This window comes from Chrysochloris asiatica, unplaced genomic scaffold (assembly GCF_000296735.1).
Source record: "Chrysochloris asiatica unplaced genomic scaffold, ChrAsi1.0 scaffold00002, whole genome shotgun sequence".
NCBI lineage: Eukaryota > Metazoa > Chordata > Mammalia > Afrosoricida > Chrysochloridae > Chrysochloris > Chrysochloris asiatica.
The window spans coordinates 23,354,900-23,374,519 of record NW_006408520.1 but is presented as its reverse complement, the minus strand read 5'-3'; the positions used below and the strand labels follow the sequence as shown (position 1 = coordinate 23,374,519).

At 39.4% G+C, this 19,620-nt stretch overlaps 1 pseudogene; it reads right to left on the bottom strand.

Annotated features, from left to right (window-relative positions):
- Window positions 1–4,463: 4,463 nt before the first annotated feature.
- Window positions 4,464–5,220, bottom strand: LOC102817917 (annotated as a pseudogene).
- Between the last annotated feature and the right edge of the window lie 14,400 nt (window positions 5,221–19,620).

Below are 19,620 nucleotides of genomic sequence, written 5' to 3'. Positions count from 1 at the left end.
TTAATGGGATTCGTTATTAGTATTATTGTCTTGGTTGGCACAATAGGTTAAGTACTGGATTACTAACTGAAAGGTTGGAGTTTCGAACCCACCAAGAGGCACCTTGGAAGACATCCTGGTCTGCTTCTGAAACATTACAGCCTTAAAAGCCCTATGAAGTAGTTCTGCTCTGCATACATGGGGTCTCCGTGAGTCAGAATCAACTCAGTGGTAACATCAAGAGCATCTTAGTAGTTTAGGCTTGAAAACTAAGTCATCTACTTCTCCCTCTCTCCAACTTTTATAAAACTCTGACAACCTTCCTTCCACTTCATCTCAGAACTACTTTAGAATCTTAATTCTTCTTACCTATCCTGATAAAGGAGTCCTGGTGTTACACTGTAGGATAAGCACTGGACTGCTAACCACAAGGTCAGCCATTGAAACTCACCAGCCGCTTCTTGGAAAGCCTATACAGGGTCGCTATGAGTAGAAACCAACTCAACAGCACTTAGCAACAATAACAATTACAACACTGATAAAAGTTATCTCATAACCAGTCCCTCTGTCTCAAGAACCACCTCCCCCTACACACACATCTACACCCACTGGTGGGGCTCCTATGCTGTTGTTATGTGGCATGGAATCTATCCCAACTCATACAGTAGTTCAAGGTATCTCATACATTGCTTTCTTAGCCTCTCATTGTGGTATGCAAAGACCTCCACAACTTGACTGTGAAAATCTGTTTACCATCCGGCAGCACAGTTCTTTTCTCCTATTCCCGAAGCTTTACATCCGAAGTTTCAGCAACACCAGTAAGAATTGCAAAGCTGCCTGGGAGAGCCTTTGTCCCTTCTATACTAAGTGAAATAATACCATTTTAAATCCCACAACTTCCATGAAGTTTCTCCTGTCTCTCAGATTCAGAATTACCTTCTCTCCCTGTGCTTCTCTAGCACTTTATTTGTATTTCTAGCATAGCACTTATCACAGTCTATCCTGTATTCCAAGCTTTTTACGTATTTGTCAGTCTCACCTCCTACTTGTGAGACACGGAAAAACAGAGACCGTATCCGTCTTTTTATATCTCTACAGCACCTTGTAACAGGCACATAGTAGGCACTCATTATCCATTTGTTGAATTCACTGGAAATAAGTTAGATTGGAAAGACTGATTCAAAATGAGATCCACACCAGAGTTGTAAGCAGGCATCAATACAATGAAAACAGCTTCTACAAAGATGACAGGAGATGCCAAACTAGACACGCAGGGATACATTCAAATGCTGTAGGGTGAACAATATGAAACAGCAAGTACCCTTAAAAAATAACACCATGCATTAAAGAGTTAACATGTCAATTTCAGCCAAATCACTGTCCTTAACCAAAGCCAAACCCGTTAACTGTTAAATCCATTTTTACTTATATCGACCTTATAGATTCTACAGAGTAGAATTGACTCATCAGGTTTCTAAGACTAAATCTTTGTAGGAGCAGACTGTCATATCTTTCTCCTGTGGAACAGCTGGTGCATTCAAACTCACCAGGGCTCTTACACCAGAATGAAAACCAAACCCACTTCCACTGAACTGAGTCTGATTATTAGCAACCCTGTTGGACAGAGTAGAACTGCTCCTTAAGGTTTTTTAAGATTCTAAATAATTCTTGAATCAGATCACCTCGTCTTTCTTTCATGGAGTAGTTGTTGGATTTGAACTACTGACTCTCTGGTTAGCATCTCAATGTTTAACCCATAGCACCACCAGGGCTTCTATGGTGGTTGTGTGTCATAGAGTTGCTTCCAACTCATAGCAAGCCTATATAGGGTTTTCGAGGCTATAAATCTTTATGGGAGCAGAAAGCTTCATCTTTCTCCCATGGAGCAACTGGTAAATTTGAACTACTGATCTTGTGCTTTGCAGCTCAGCTTAGAATCCTCTAGCCTATCAAGGCTTCTTAGGGCTTCTATGTTGGTATTGTTAACTGACGTCAAGTTGATTCCAATTCATAGAGACCCTGGTGGGGCTCCTATGTTGTTGCTATGTTGCATAGACTCCATTCCAACTCATAGCGACCCTGTCCAGGGTTTCTGAGGAGCAACTGGTGAGTTTTAATTGCCAGCCTTGTGGTTCTCAGCCCAGTGCTTATTCTCCAGTGCCACACCAGGAATCTGGGGTATATATATATATATATATCCTTAAAAACCAAAACAACCTACCATTGAGTTGATTCCAACTCACAGCAACCCTGTAAAAAGGAGAAGTGACCAATAGGGTTTCCCAGGCTATAAATCTTTACAGATACACAATGCCACATCTATCTCTTGTGGGCTGACTTTTGGGTTCAAACTGCCACCTGCAAAATCCTTAGAAAACACTGGAGAAAGGAATAGAAGTAATAATGTATCAACAACCAATTGAAAAAATCAATTTTAACCCAGACACTTCCAATGGTATATGCCATAAAAGATCATTGTTTCTCTCTGCTTTAAACACCTGTGATCTGAGACAGTCCCCACATTCCTTCCTTATGAAAATATTCTACACACACTGTTGCAAAGACAGCTAATTTTTCCCAATATCTACATTCCCTTCTTTCTATAATAAAATTCACTTTTGGAGTTTTAGCTAGGCATATGACTGCCCAGAATTTCTTGAAAGAAGGTGTGATCTTAAAGGTATTTCTGGTCAATATGATTTAAGCATAAGTGATTTATGCAACTTCCATGTTATACCCTTACAAGGAAACTACTTGTCCTCCATGCCCTTGTTTCCCCTCCCAGTGGAACAACACATGGGCATGAGTGTGGCAAGCCTGCTTTGGGACACGGTTAACACTATGGATGATGAAGGAAAAGTAGGATAGAAAGAGTCTACGTCTTCAGACTGCCTTATGGAACAGTTACCAGGTTAGACTTTTCCATAAGAGAAAACATTTTACTGTTCTGTTTAAGCATTCATTGCTTCAGCTAGTATGTTCCTTCGAAGCTAGGATATTGAAACTTCATCTCTCATATTTCAGACACAGTATCAGGATGGACCAGTTCCTACAGAAAGGCATCATGCTTGGTAAAGTGGAATTCAAAGAGTAAAAAAGAGGAAGACCCCCCAGGGAGATGGGCTGAAACAATGGCAGCAACAATGGGGCTCAAACCTAACAATTGTGAGGATGGTGGGCACAGGACTGGGCAGTGTTTCTTTCTGTTGTGCATATGTCACTATAAATTGGAAAGTATTAGACAGCACCTAACAACAAACAATAATTTGAGTCCCTGATAAAGCCACCTAGCCAATAGGTGACCTAACAAATACCCATACAAACATCCATGACATCTTAAAAACTCTCTTGGAAGGCAAGTTCTATTACCTGGAATGGTAAGTCATGAACATACTGATGTGGATTTATTTATCAGATTAGCTAGTTATCTCCAAGGATAAAACAAAGCCCAAGAGAAAAGAAAATAGAACAAATGTATTTTGGCACTGGCAAAGAGTAGTAAATACACCATGGACTGGCCAAAAGAATGAACAAATCTATCTTGAAAGAAGTACAGTCAGAATGCTCCTTAAAAGAGGATGGTGACATTTCATCTCACATATGTCATCAGGTGGGATCAGACCCTGGAGAAAGACACCAGGCTTGGTAAAGTAGATCGTGAAAAAAAGGAAAACCATCAATGAGATGGCTTGACGCAGTGACAAACAACGGGTTCAAACACAGGAACAATTGTAAAGATGGGCAATGATTCATTCTCTTGTACATAGGGCACTACTCGTCAGAACTGACTCGATGGCACCTATCACAGTATTTTGGTGCTACTGAGGAAAAGAAGAAAGTGAAAAGAATGTAGTTCTAGTGTAGCACCCTTTGTATGAAAATAATCACTTGAAAAAAAATATGAAAAAAAAAAGAAAGAAAGAAGCAGAGAAGATGGGAACCTTGGAAGGCAAGGTGACCTATTCTAGAGTTCTATCAGACAGATGGCCATGCAATGATTCACTATACTTTCTAAAGCTTCTGTTATATTGCAGGCAAGAAAAGAAATGTTTTTCAAACAATAGAATGAATCAATAAATTGTTGTTGTTGTTAAGTGTTGTCAAGTCAGTTCCAATTCATACTGACCCTGTAGAGGTTTCCAAGGAGTGGCTGGTGAGTCTTTCAACTGCCAACCTTGCAGTCTGGTGCATTATCCCACAGTTGCTGTCAAGTCAGCTCTGATTCATGGTGATGTCATGAAAAACAGAACAAAATCGATTGCCTGCTCCTGTACCATCCTCATGATCACTGGTATGTTCAAGGCCATTACTATGATCTTGTGTGTTGTGAGTCCCTTCCAACCTACAGAACTTATCTTCCAACAACACTATATCAGACAAATTTCTATTGTGATCAATGAGTCTAATTTTTTTTTTTTTTTTTTTTTTTTGGGAGCTGAAGAAGGAATTTATTTGTATGTACAGAGAAACCATCCGTGTACATATTAGCCCAATTTGGTAGCCAGTTCTTTGGCCTTTGCCTTTTCCAGCTTGGCAATGCGAGCCACTGATTGGGGCCCAGAACGTTGTCTCTCCAGTGACGTCTGTCCTGATGGCTTCCACCAGCTTAGCCAGAGCTCCTTTGTCTTCCAAGTTCACCTGCGTGAAGGCCACAGTGGTGCAGGTCTTCCTGTGGACCAGGCGTCCTAGCCGGGCCTTCCCCTTGATGATGCAGTAGGGAACTCCCATTTTAGGACACAAGGCTGGCAGGAAGACGACTAGCTCGATGGGGTCCACGTCGTGTGCGATGATCACCAGCTGGGCCTTCTTGTTCTCCACCAGAGTGGTGACAGCGTTGACCCCAGCCCACAGAACAGGGGGCATCTTGGTGGGGACATCCCTTTTGCCAGGAGCCTTCTTTTCAACTCGGGCCAGCAGCCTCTGCTTCTTCTCCTGCTTCTTCTCCGGCTGGTACTTGTGGACCAGTTTCAGCAGCTGAGTGGCTTTCCGGCGGTCCAAGGCCTGGGTGAACTGGTTAATGGCAGGGGGCACTTTCAGCAGTTTGTAGAGGATAGCCCGTTGCCGTTGCAGCCGGATGTAGCGGGGCCGTTTGACAAAGCACGTGAGATGTCGTATCTGATGCCGAAGTTTTGGGGCCTTTTCTCAAACAGGGGATTCACCATCTTGTTTGGCCTCCTGCTTCTTGATGGCGGCAGGCACCGGCGCCACCTTCTTCCCCTTGGCCTTCTTTCCCTTCGGCATCTTGGGCAGATGGATCAGAGCAAGACTAATTTTTTTAAGTCCATCACCAGGCCATTCTTTCTCGTGTCTTAGTCTGGAAGTACCACTGAAACTTTTCCACCATGGGTGATGCAGATTGTATTTGACGTACTGGTGTCATAGCTCCCAGCATCATAACAAAATACAAGTAACCACAGAACAACAAACTGACAGATGAATGGTATAAATAAATGAATAATCCATCTGACAGTTCTGTTTCAGTACCTGATTATTAACCATTCACCCATCCAAACTGTATGGACAGAAGCGTTAAAAAAAACCACTATAGAATAATTTTGAATTTGCTGCACTCCTGCATAGCAAAAGAAATCCTCAAGTGTCTACCTGACAGAGTGATATCAGGAATCAACAGGAAGCAGCTAGTAAGGCAGGTAGCAGATGCCAAAATTAGGAGGCAGTTTACACTCTTCCTGAAGAAATGTAAGAGGAGTGATAGATTGCAGCACAAAGAGAAACTTTTAACTAGGTTTCGCTCGGCATGGCATCAAGTAAGTAGCTTCAACTGCTTTCTGCAGAGTAAAAAAGTGTCTGTATTGTGAGATGTAAGCTTGTAAAAGTGTCAGTCTCTAAAATAAATCAAGTAGCAAATGGAAAACATATAAATAACTATTCTTGATGCCAGCAACACTAAGTAAGAAGAAAGCCATTTTAAAGGAGTTTTCCTTGTTAACCACACAGTGGGTTGGACTTAGCAGGAGGGTTTTCTAGATGAGCAAATGAAATGTCCTGGTTTTCTATAAAGCCGATGATTGTTGCAGGGTGTAGTAGAAAGGACACGGATGGGGAAGGCTAAAATCTGAGTTGTGACACAATTTGAGTTTCTCAAGAATGACTTTTTGCCTTGTTAACTTTTCATTTCCTTTTCATAAAATGAAGAGCCAGAAATTGATTCTTTCCTCCATTTGGAATGCCTCAGTTCACATAGTTTAAAAACAAACCTGCTAATGACCCCACAATCATATGCTCAAATTCTGGGGGTCAAGCCAAACTGTTACCCAGAGAATAAAGATCAGTGGTTCAGGGAGGGTAAGAGGACTTCAAAATAAACAACAACAACCACAAAATATAGCTGTTCTCTTAGTCAGTTCCAACACACGGTGACTCCGTGTGTGTCAGAGTAGAACTGTGCTACATAGGGTTTCCATGGTTGATTTTTCAGAAGTAAATTGCCAAACTTTACTTCTAAGGTGCCTTTGGGTTGCACTGAACCTCCAACCTTTCAAGTTATCAGCGTGTGTGTTAACTGTCTGCATCGCCCAGAGACTCCTAGTAGTTCACTGCTCCACAAAGAAACTTAACAATGTGCTCCATGGTAACAAAAATTCCTTTAAAAGAGCCAAAGCTCTTACTTGCTACATCCCTGAGACACACATTACACAGACTTGGTAACTTGTAAGAGCATCAGTGTTAAGGTCAAGAGGCCAAGTGTAAACCCTACTGTAATCCTTTACTAACTGTGTGACTTAAATAACTCCCAATTTCCTCATTTGTGAAATGGGGACAAAACATCTACATTATAAATCTGCTGCAAGAAATAAATTATATAAATAGGTTCTTTATTGCATACCTATACTTTTTCTAGTGTTTTTGCTTTGTTTGTTTGTATGTTTTGAAAGCATAGATAGGGAGTGAGCAATCCTAGTTGTCTGCAGGTGAGTAAGAGGAGAAAGAATCTTGTCTTTTTTGAAAAGTAAGAAAAGCTTTGTTTATTTCCTTAGCTTAGCCTCCCACCATCTAGAATCTTGCTTCCAAAGGTTATACCTCTTTGGTGTTTTCCACAGTCATCACTGGAAAGACACTCAACATTTATTTATTCAATAATTGCCTGTCTTTAATTCATAAATATAGATTGGAACTTCCATCTCTATCCCATCAATTACTTTAGTTCTGAGGTACTTCCAAAAACCATGTGTCCACCATATTTGAAAGGGCAAAGATAAGTACAAGAATGGATTCATTGCCACTCCCTCACTCTACAAACTAGGAATGAGAAGCAAACTATTTAAAACCTTATGAATAGCAGTGGAACATTGCCAGATACAGTGCCAAAAGATGAACGCCTCAGGATGGAAAGCAATCTAAATATTACTAGGGAAGAGTTGCTTCTTCAGAGTAGAGTTGATCATAATGATGTAGAAGGAGCAAAGTTTTCAGGATCTTCATTTTCTGTTGTGGGCACAACTCAAAATGGGAAGAATCAGCTGACAAACATCCATTAATAATCTCAATGTGGAATGTAGAAAGTATGAAACCAGGAAAATTGAAAGCTGTCAAAAATGAAGGAGAATACATAAAGACTGATGTCCTAGGTATTAATGAGCTGGTACTGGCCATTTAAATCAGACAGTTATATGGTTTACTATGTCAGGAGTAGCAAACTGAGAAGGAATGGCATCACATTCATCATCAAAAAGAGCATTTCAAGATCTATCTTTATGTATAGTACTGTTTACAATAGAATAATATCAATACACAGGAAGACCAGTTAATTAATACCATTATTATTTAAATTAACACACCAACTACTAAAGCCAGAAATGATAAAACTGACGAATTCTACAAATTTCTTCAGTCTGAAGTTGATTAAATATGCAATCAAGATGCATCGATAATTACTTGATGACTGAAGTATGAAAGTTGGGAAGAAAGAGGAAGAATCAGTAGTTGGAAAATGTGGCCCGGGTGATAGAAGCAATGCTGGATTTGCAGGAATGTTGCAAGACAATTAGATTCTTCATTGCAAATCACCAGGTAGAATACACAGAAATCAAATTGACTACATCTACGGTGGGAGAGACAATGGAGAAGCTCAATATTATCAGCCAAAACAAAGCAGGGACAGACTGTGGAACAGACCATCAGTTGCTCATATGCAAGTTCAGACTGAAACTGAAGAAATCCCAAACAAGTTCACGAGCCAAAATCTGGCCTTGATTATATCTCACCTGAATTTCAAGACCAACTTCAGAACAGATTTGATGTATTATACACTAATGACTGAAAACTAGAACAATTATGGGATATCAAGAACATCGGAGTCTTGGTGTAGCATTGTGGATTAATGCACAAGGTTGGTTTGAACTGCAAGGTTAGGGGATCAACCTCTCCAGTCACTCCTTGGAAACCATATACAACCATATACAAGGTCGCTGTGAGTTGGAACTGACTCAACAACACTTCACAACACTCAAGAACATCATACAGGAAAAAAGCAAAAGGTCACTAAAAAGGCAGAAAAGACCAAAATGAATGTCAGAAGAGACTCCACAACTTGCTCTTGAGCATAGAGAAGCTGAAGCAACTGGACGAAAAGAGAAAGTAAAAGCCCTGAACAGAAAATTTCAAAGGCCAATTCAAGAAGACAAAGTATTATTTTAATTATACAAAGACCTGGAATTAGAAAACCAAAAGGAAAAAATATGCTCAGCATTTCTCAAGCTGAAAGAACTGAAGAAAAAATTTCAAGCCTTGACTTGTAATATTGGAGGATTCTATGGGTAAAATATTGAACAATGGAAGAAATATTAAAAGAAGGTGGAAGGAATACATAGAGTCACTATACCAAAAAGAACTGGTTGATGATCAATCATTGCCACAGGTACCATATGATCAAGAACCTATTGTATCAAAGGAAGAGTTACAAGATCCACTGAAGGCACTGGTGATAAACAAGGTCCTATGAATTGATGGAATACAAATTGAAATATTTCAGCAAACTGATGCAGCATGGGAAGCTCTCAATCATCTATGCCAAGATACTTGGGAGACAGTAACTTTTCCAACTGATTGGAAGAGACCCATATTTGTGCTCATTCCAAAGAAAGGTAACCCAATGGATTATAGAAACCATTGAACAATATCATTAATATTGCATACAAGTAAAATTTTGCTGAAGATAATTCAAAACTAGTTGCCACAACACATTGAAAGGGAGATGCCAGAAATTCAAGCTGGATTCAGAGGAGGATATCTACTTCTTAAAATTAAGTGACTCTAAGGTTCGGAGTCCTGGCGTGGCGTCATAGCATGAGCACTCGACCATAATGTTGGCTTGATCTGCAAGCCTGGCAGTTCAAACTCACCAGTTGTTTCTCATACAAGGTCGCTATGCATCGAACTGACTTGATGACACTTAACAACAAGGTTTGAAGCTAGCATTCAAAGTATTTATTGATTTCATTCTAGTTGTAAAACCAAGAAGCCTAAAATCTGCTGTCTTCTAGTCAACTTTGAATCATGACAACACTATGTTCCAAGGATTTTCAAAGGCTGTGCATTTTTCTCGGAGTAGATTGTGAGACTTTTCTTTTGAGGTCCAACCTTTCAGTTAGCAACTAAGCTTGTTACCATTTGCACCATCCAGGAACTCCCATTCTAGTTGTTAGACATTAATCACATTAACATGCCCACAACCCTCAGCTTAAACTGAAGCAGCGTATGTTCTATAAATTAGATCATAACAATGATGCCTTCTTCTTCCCAGAATTGCCAAAGCAGGTCTAGCATAAACCCAGCTGCCAGGAACATTGTACCATCAAATAAATCCAACATCAAACATGATCTTCATGTTTTGTCAGCCAGGTGGCCCTGTACATATGGCAGCACTGCTCCCTAGCAGGAGAAACATAGGGGGAAATGACTTGAATGATGAAAACCAGCAGGCATTTAAATACTTCCACTCAGACAGCAGGTAGCTTGTTACCTGAAATGCCCAGGATCCATCACTTGGCAGTGAAATCATGAATACCAGCAGGAATACAGCAGGATAATACCACTGTGTACAAATCCATGGTGAACAGAGGTTTGTCCATTTCAGACTTGGAGTTATCTGTAGTGCCCCATTTGCCCTCACTCCCAATCTTAGTGTTCCCTGAAGTACAACAATGAGCTCAGTACTTTTCTCAAGGAATCTGAAAGGGTCTGGTTTCCTCTCTTTCCTACCACCTTGGAGTGCTGCAACCCACAGCAGGACCTAAGAGATTCTCAGCAAGAAACAAAAGCACTGTTGATGTACACAGGGCTGTAGGAAACACCTAGCTCAACACATCAGCTCCCCAAGGGACTGAAGGAGGCCAGTGCTATATAGGACAGTCTGTCTGTTAACCAGGACATTTGATTAGCAAAGAATTTTTCTTAATGATTTAGGACTAAGAAAAACCATAACTCTAAATTTATTCTCTCTTAGCTGTTTATTTTCTTTCATTCTGTCTCTCTCTCTCTCTTTCTCTGCCTGCCCCCCCAACCCCCACCCCGCCACCTCTCACAATTTCCAGGTCTCCTGCAAAGGAGAGGACTTAGGGTCACAGCAGTGACCTAATCAATAAAGTTCTTCTACTTCTACAAGGAAACCTGACAAAATTTTTAGAAATCACTAAGATTCCAGATAATGCTGTCAGCTCTGCTTCCACTTTCTAAAGTTTTTACATATTACTCATCTGCAGTTCAGTCATTTGAGCAAAGCTGGTATTTCCAATTCCCTCATATTCGTGCAAAAGCTGGACAATGAGTAAGGAAAACAAAAGAAGAACTGATACATTGAATTATGATGTTGGCAAAGAATACTGACTGCCAGAGGGACAAACAAATCAATCTGAGAACAAGTACAGCTAGTATGCTCCTTACAAGCAAGCACGTTGAGACCAGGTCTCACGTACTTTGGACTTATTATCAGAAAGGACCAGTCCCTGGAGACAGACATCATGCTTGGTAAAGTAACGTCAGCGGAAAGGAGGAAGACCCTCAAGGAGATGGATTGTCACAGTGGCTGCAACATTGAAATCAAACACAGCAATGATTGTGAGGATGGATGGTGCAGGACATGGCAGTGTTTTGTTCTACTGTCCACAGAGTGACTATGAGTCCGAATCAACCTGACAGCACTTGATAACAACAAATTGTAGACTATGAATTCAAGTGAACTGATTTACACCAAGATTTCTAAAAGGCATTGAACAACAATAAATAATCAGAGTAAAACTGATGACCACTACCAACCATCTAAGTTTTTCTCACTGTAGACATAAGGGCACCTCTGCTTTGTAATAGGTGCTGAGGAATATTATTGATTACATCTTTGAGGAAAGAGAAAGTGTGGTTTGCTTTTGCATAAAGGGTTTTATGTTTGGTTGACTTGATTGCAAAGAGCAGAATCTCACTCAAATTGGTTCAAGAAAACAATGGTGAGGTGACAATTATCGCAAGGCTACATTGGAACAATGGACTTCTGGTGTGGTGCTGACAGTTAATGCGGTAAACTGCAATGTCGGTTTGGGCCGTTACGGCCGGAAGTTCCAACTCACCAGCTGCTCCTGGGAAACCCTGTACAAGGTCGCTATGAGTCAGATCCCGACTCGATGGCACTTAGCAACAACAACAAACATTGGAGCAATAGTAAAGATAGTGATATAAAGGAATCCAAGAACTCAAACAGTATTCAATGAGGGTAATTCTAGTTCCTGTGGGCTCTGAGGAATAGTTCATCTTTCCATCTCTCAAGAGTGTCTTCATGTTTCTGTCATTGATTTGGCCAACACATACATTTGGCCTAGATCATAGCTTTTCTGGCTTTGATTCCACCTCAAGACATGTCTTTATGCACCTTACTGTGTTTCAACTCCTCATTAGAAACAAGTTCATTTCTCTGAATCTGATTGACCCCATTCATCTTTGCAGACCTGACCTCAAATTACTCCCAAGGTGTCTCCCCCTGTAGTTAGGCAGAAATCGATTTCTCTACACAAAAAGACAAGAGGCAATAATTTAGCCAAATAATTGGTTTGAGAGGTGAGGACAAGGAAAAGTGAGAGAATGTATGCATAGTTACTACAAAAACTTACTTTTTTTCATTAGATTTTATAGACCTATATGATCTTTTAGAGTTCTGATGTGGTTGCTGTAGGATGAGCACTGGACTGCTAACCACAAGGTCAGCAGTTCAAACCTACCAGTCAATCCTTGGTGGTGGTGGTAGTGGTGTGCTGTGGAATCAATTCCGACTCATAATGAACCTATACAGGGTTCCGAGGCTGTAAATCTTTATAGGATTAGAATGCCTCATCTTTCTCTTGCGGAACAGTTGATAATTTCGAACTGCTGACCTTGAGGTTAGCAACCCAATTCATAACCACTATGCTACCAGAGTGCCTTAGCACTTAACAACAACAACAATGTATTTTACTGGCAACTAAATCAATTCAGAACAAGGTATTATTACTGTTGACCTCAGTCTGCCACTTGGGACTATATAACTTCAGTGAGTCTACTAATCCTTGGGCAGGGTACAGTACTAAATCATACCACTTTCCATGCTAATCTGGCAGCTTCCTAGACTTGGCTCCCAAATAAGTGATTAGCATGGAAAGTGTAATGAGCCCCAAATCTAACTTCACATTTTTCTAATTATTCCTCCTTTTGCCTATGTAATTTTGATGTAGGCAGTCATTTGGAAAAACTATGCACAGGAGATTTTGAAATTTCTGAATCCAAATGAAGTAGACATATATAATTAGAACATTAGGTGGTATTTTCCAGGAGTGAAAACTACACTTGAATCTCAGTGACAAGCTCATAAAGATAAAGCTTAAATCTATCTTTGTGCATTGAATATTGGTATCTTGGGCTAAGGAAAGTGCATGTTGATAGACTGTGAACATTAAACTCTAATAATGATAATCATACTGCTTATTGATTTAGTACTATATCCTGCTCCAGGTCCTTTCAGGACATTAACACTTCAACTGTTTAGAAGTCAAGGGACATGAAGAGTTGGTATTCTCAGGCAAGTTTGTGTTTTTCCATTAACTCCTAGATGCTGTTCCTTAACACTGCAGAGTTTTGTATAGTCATGTGTTCTATAAACGAAAACGTTTATTAACTGAGAATACAAATTTAAAATATATATGGATATTCAGGCTGAATGGTGTCCACATAGTAAGCCTGTTTCTATTATCCAAGCTTTAGAGACTTTTCGTCTGCCATAGAAAAGGGTTTAGGATGCTATTCACCAGACAGTTACCTCAACCCTCCTCCATTCTACCCTGATGCTTCCTTGGATACATATCTAGTCAAAAAGTGAATAAAGTGTGAAGCCTGATAAGCAGTTATTTGAAATCAAATAGGAAAGGGATTTTAAAATATTGAAATGAAAATCATCATTTCAGAACTAGAGATTTATGGAAAGTTTGGAGTTAATAGACAAAAAAAAAAGATAATAAATCAGGAGATATTTATTGTCTGTTTGCTATGTTTATGCAAATAACTACATTAATTATACAAAAGACATGAAAAGTGAAGGCTATGACCTCAAAAAACAGGTATTCCTTATCACATTTAAATACACCAATCTGTAGGCAATATATTCCTTTGTATATGCACACACACAAAGAGTCATAAACATTCAGTACAAACATCCAAAATCATTTTTACATCCAATTCTTTAATTCACCTTTAAGTCAAAAGTTGAAAATTGTAGACAAAATTAACCCACAGAAAGCCATATGACTGTCTTCACTGAGAAGAGATTTGTGCATGTTTTTCTCAGTCATACCCACAGCTCCAGAGCCTAACATAGTCTCCATATAGTTGTACCATAAGAAACTACATGAAAGAATGTGGGAAGAGAGAAAGGGAGGATAGGGAGAGAAGAAGAATTGTAGGAAGGAGAAGAAAAGAGAGCTAGAGAGAAAGAGATGGACTGGGCAATTCTAAACATAACATTTCGATTTTCAACCTATAATATATATTTGAAGATTTCATCAGATTATTTATTGTATGTCCTGGAAGTTGTCAATATTAAGACTTCATTCAATGTTCCCAAATTCATGATCTGGCAGCTGAGCCTGTCCCTCCCTGCTCATGCTCAAGGTCACAGATGTCCTATAGAAAGTACCTGAAGGATTCCTACCGAACTTCAACTGAACTCCCTATCTTAATTCTACACTCTCAAACGCTGGTGTGGAGGCACTGGTCCCAAACTGTTACCTCCTACCTGGACCTGCCTGTTCATCTGGACCCTCAAATTGATATCTCAATTAGACTGCCTGCCTAAATTTTATTTGGGGCTTCATCCTGCCTCCAACAGTCCTAGACGCCATGCACGGCAAACCTCGGGTCCTACTCCAGACTCTAGAAACCAGACCAAGTCCAGTGACCTAGGTCCTCATTTGTCTGTAAGTGGAGTCCCAACATCTTGATGTTTCTGAAAACTATTAAAAGGTGCCCAAAGGTTCTGTTACTTGACGTGTAAGACCTCCTCGCCTCAGTTTCACCAACAAAAAAACCCATAAATAATAAAAGTAGTATTAATCGCACAAGGTTGCTCTATTAAAAAAAATAAAATATGAGGAATATACTCATAAAGAACTATATAAATCCTGGCATCCTGGTATAGCACTGTAGGATAAGCACTGGATTGCCAACCACAATGTTGGTGGTTTGAACCAACTTGTTGCTCTTGGTAAACCCTATACAGGGTTTCTATGTGTTGGAATTGACTCACTGACCCTTAACAATAACAAGTGTAAATCCTAGTCATTTTCCGAAGAGTTCCTAAAGCAGAATATCAGACAAGAGAAAAATAAATAAATTTTAAAAAATTTTAGCCCTACCAAACTAGCCCTCCTTCTTTTACCACTGTTATGACATAATGTAACATTACACCCATAGTGTTCATTAGAAGATTGACTATTTCAACTAGCTTTGATTATTTATCTCATGCCCAACAGAAGGCGTGTGTGCTTCCCAGTTTTATGTTCACTATTATAGTTAGACAAGAGACCAGAGGGAAGTTTTGAAAAGGACAAATGCCATGAAAAGGGACAGAATGCTATAAATAACATGGAAATGACTCCCAGAGAACATATGAGACATGGGTGGAACTCAGACTATAACTCAGGGACTTTGGCACAAAAATACAGTCCTCACTCACAAGAGAAGTGTGTAGTTTATAGAAACCTGTCCCTCCAATGAAGTCCACTGACCATCTCATTAAAATCTCTTGTGTGGTCAGTGAAGTTTCCCAGTTTCTTACATGTTCTAAGAAACAACAACAATAACAACAAAAAAAAAACCCAACTAAGTGGGTAGGTTTTTTTGTTTCTGTTTTATGTTTTAATATCACAAGGTAGTTGAGGCCACTCTTCAGGAAATCCCGACAGTTCCTCAGACCTAATTTTAGGAAGAGAAGGAACTCAAGAGTCCATTATTTCAGAGAGAAAACCCACATCTGAGAGCTCTCAGCATCATCAGTACAGTTATTCTGAGGTTAAGCCAAATAAAACCTTCAAAACGGTGAGTAACTGCCCAGAAATTTCTTTTTCTGTCAGAAACACTAATACTAAATTAGATTTAGGATTGCAGATGCAAGAAATCACTATAGAAACTTTTCCCTTCTTTTCTTTCTTTTTCCAAGAAATTCTTCATTGTAAACACCTGGATTCACAGCAGCATGTCATCTCTACTACTAGGTCCCAAAATTAGTTAGATTATCAATGTGTAGTCTTGATAAGCAAGCATATCATTTCCATTGCTCACAGTTAGCTATCAAAGGAGTAGATGCTAGTGGGATGGAATAAACTTCCCATTAACTCATTATTTTTCTGTTGTAATTGTAGTAGGGCTGTGGTGTATACTATGACGTCAGTTCATACCATCTTTTATATATGAAAAAAATGATCTTTGTCATCAAGACATTTCCATGGACTGAAAAATATGCATGCAGAAAAATCACAGACAAGGTTAATACATTCAACAAACATTTATAGAACTGAGGCACACAAAAGTTAAATCATTTTCCCAATTTAAAAGTGACCAAGTCTCACAATTTAAAAGTGACCAAGCAGAGACTCGGATGATGAAGTCCAGATTGTCTCTATTACATCACATTGCTGCCTTCACAAAAAACTCACCAACTCTAGAGGCGGCAAGACAGAAATGCCCATTCATTCAACCTTCTTTCCTGTGTTCAACATATGTTTACTGTATATCTAGTCAGGTGACAAGCAATACCTAGAACACAAATGAGTGTGGGATGTTGGCCAAAAAGAGGACAAAATGCTATGATCACACAAGGAAATCACAAAAAGCATCTGAGTAGACTCTGAATAAGAGGTGACCGTTGAACTGTTTCCTAAGAGAAAGAGCAAGTAGGGAAGGAGCTTCATTTAAAGTGAAGGGAATGGTATTTTTTGGGTTTATAGGGAGAAGGAAATATAGGTAATCTAAGATATTGAAACATGCAAGGTGGGCAAGATCCTGGACAGTTTTACATGCCAGAATAAGAAGTTTGCATTTTATATATTGTGTTATTTGTTGTTAGGTGTTGATGAGTCAGTTCCAACTCATAAAAACCCAATGAACAATAGAACCAAACACTACCCAATCCTGTACCACACTCACAATCATTCCTATGTTTGATTCCATTGTTTAACCACTATGTAAATCCATTTCTCTGGTGTAGTGAATTATCTAATGTCTCTTCTAGTCATAGTCTGTGACTCCCACCAAACAACATTTCTGCTATGTTGGGTCTGCCTAAGAGAAGATAATGATAGGTTGACATGATTCAGCTATGGATGTTAGCAGAGTTCATTGTAATTTGTAAAAACTTGAAACTCTAGCGTGGGTATGAAATAAACCAGCTCAGAAGCAGGAGGGGGGGATGTCCCTAGCATCAAAGAAGAAGAGTCAGGATTGGTGCTTTGAACCCTGAGATGTCTGCACATTGAACCTCCTTGATCCAGAGACAGTAACGCTGTGACAACAGAGAAGTGGCAGTGGAGCACCAAGAACCAGAGCATGAAACACATCAGTGGACTTTCCAGTCCATGGGCAAGTAAAGCTTTGGGGAGGAAGCTTGCTTGTAGAATGGGGTGCCTTTGGCACTTAAGTGGAGAAGCTAGGTTTGCTGACCCATGGAGCTAGAGCTGAATGTCTTCAGGCTGAGACTTATGATGGAGTGGTGTGTCTTGTGAGCATTTATCAGCAGCTGACTAGAACAAGTGTGCTTTAAGCATTTCTGACCCTGAATTACCTGTTAACTCCCCTAATAAACCCCATAACTGTTTGTATGGTGTCTGAATCTTGTGTTACCATTGCAATGGATTATCGAACCCAACTGAGGGAAGAGTAGAGAGGGTTGTGGGAGGAATGGTGCCATATAGTGTTACAATTTCTCATTCTGATGCTACATTCTTCTTCATATTGTCTTACTTCTAGGATTATTTGCTCAGCATACTGACTGAGTAAATACGGTGAAAAAGGATGCAATTTGAACACACACCTTTCCTGATTTTAAAACACACGTTATCCCTCTGTTCTGTTAGAACAACTGCCTCTTGGCATCTACAGATTACACATGAGCATACTGAAGTGACATGAGCACAAAGAAGGGCTCCGGAATTCACATTCTTTACAGTCTTCTCCATAATTTCTTATAATTCACACAGCTGAATGCTTAGTCAAAAAAACAGGTAAATATGATAAGAAAAATGTAAAACTAATGTTCTCCCATGTAAACTATCACATAATTCACAAAACATTAAAAAAAAAAAAAAAAAAACCCCACAGGTAAATGTGTTTCTGATATTCTCTGCTTTCAGCAAAGATCTATCTGACATCAGCCATGATACCCTCTCTTTCTACATACCCTCTTCTGAATCCAGCTTGAGTTTCTGGTAATTCTCCGTCAATGTATTACTGAAAGAGTTTTGAATTAGCGTCAGCAAAATTTTGCTTGAGTATATTAATGATATACTTCAATAACTTTCATATTTTGTTGGATCAACTTTCTTTGGAATGGGCACAAATAGATCTCTTCCAGTCGGCTGGCTGGCATAGACTTGGCATAGACTATCGAGTGCTTCCATCACTGCATCAGTTTGTTGAAACATTTCAATTGTCGTCTGTCAATTCCTGGAGCCTTGTTTTTCATTATTGTCTTCAGTGCAGCTTGAACTTCTTCCTTCTGTATCATCAGTTCTTGGTTAAATATCAACCAATTCATTCTAGCACAGTGGCTCTGTGTATTCTTTCCATCTTCTTTTGACCATAAAATCCTCCAATATTCAATTTGAGACAAATTCTTTCCGCAGTTCTTTCCACTTGAGAAATGCTGTTGCTACCACTACATCAATGCATCTTGTTGGGGTCTTCTTCTTTTCATAGATCCTCCTCTTTTACCAAGCATGATGGCCTTTTCAGTGACTGATACCTCCTGACAACAGATCCAAAGAAAAAGAGAGAAAGTCCATCCATGCTTCCAAGAAGCATTTTGGCTGTACTTCTTCCAACATAGGTTTGTTAGTTCTTCTGGAAGCCCGAGGAACTTTCAATATTTTTCTCCAACACCATAGTTCAAATGCAATGATTCTACTATGGTTTTCCTTATTTACTATCCACTATTCATATGCATATTAGGCAATTGAAAATACCATGGCATGGGTCAGGTGCAACTTAGTTCTCAATTTCACATCTTTGCTCTTGAACACTTTAAAGAGCGTTTGCCCAGCAGACTTACATTATACAATACGTCATCTGACTTCTTGACTACTGCTTCCATGAGTGTTGATTGTGGATCCAAGCAAAATGTAGTTGCTGACAACTTCAGTCTTTTCTCCCTTTATCATGATGTTATTTATGAGTTCATTGTGATGACTTTTGTTTTCTTTACATAGAGGTGTAATCCATACTGACAGCCGTAGTTTTTGATTTTCATCACTAAGTATTTTATGTCCTCTTCACTTTCAGCAAGAAAGACTGTATCAAATGCAGTCTTTATTACAGGTTGTTAATGAGTCTTCCTCCAATCCTGATGCCACGTTCTTCTTCATATAATCCAGATTCTCGGATTATTTGCTTAGTATGCAGACTGAATAAATATGGTGAAAAGATACAACCCCTACACACATTTGTCCTGATGTTTAACCATTCAGTATTCCCTTGGTCTATGTACAGGTAGGTTCCTCATGAGCACAATGAAAAGTTCTGGAATTCCCAATCTTGCAATGTTATTATCGATAGTTTATTGTGATCCACAAAGTTCAGTACCTTTGTATAGTCAGTAAAGCATAAGTAAGCATCTTTCTGGTATTGTCTGATTTCAGTGAAGATCCATCTTATGTCAGCATTGATCTCCTACATTCTATTTCCTCTTCTAAATCCAGTGTGAATTTCTGACAGCTTCCTGTTGATATGCAGTTATAGCTGGTTTTGCATTTTCTTTAGCAAAGTTTACTTACATGTGATATTAGTGATATTGTCTAATGGTTTTTGCATTCCACTGGGTCACCATCCATTGAAAGGGCACAGATAATGGATCTCTTCAAATAAATTGGCCAGTCTTCCAAATTTCTTGGCAAAGATGAG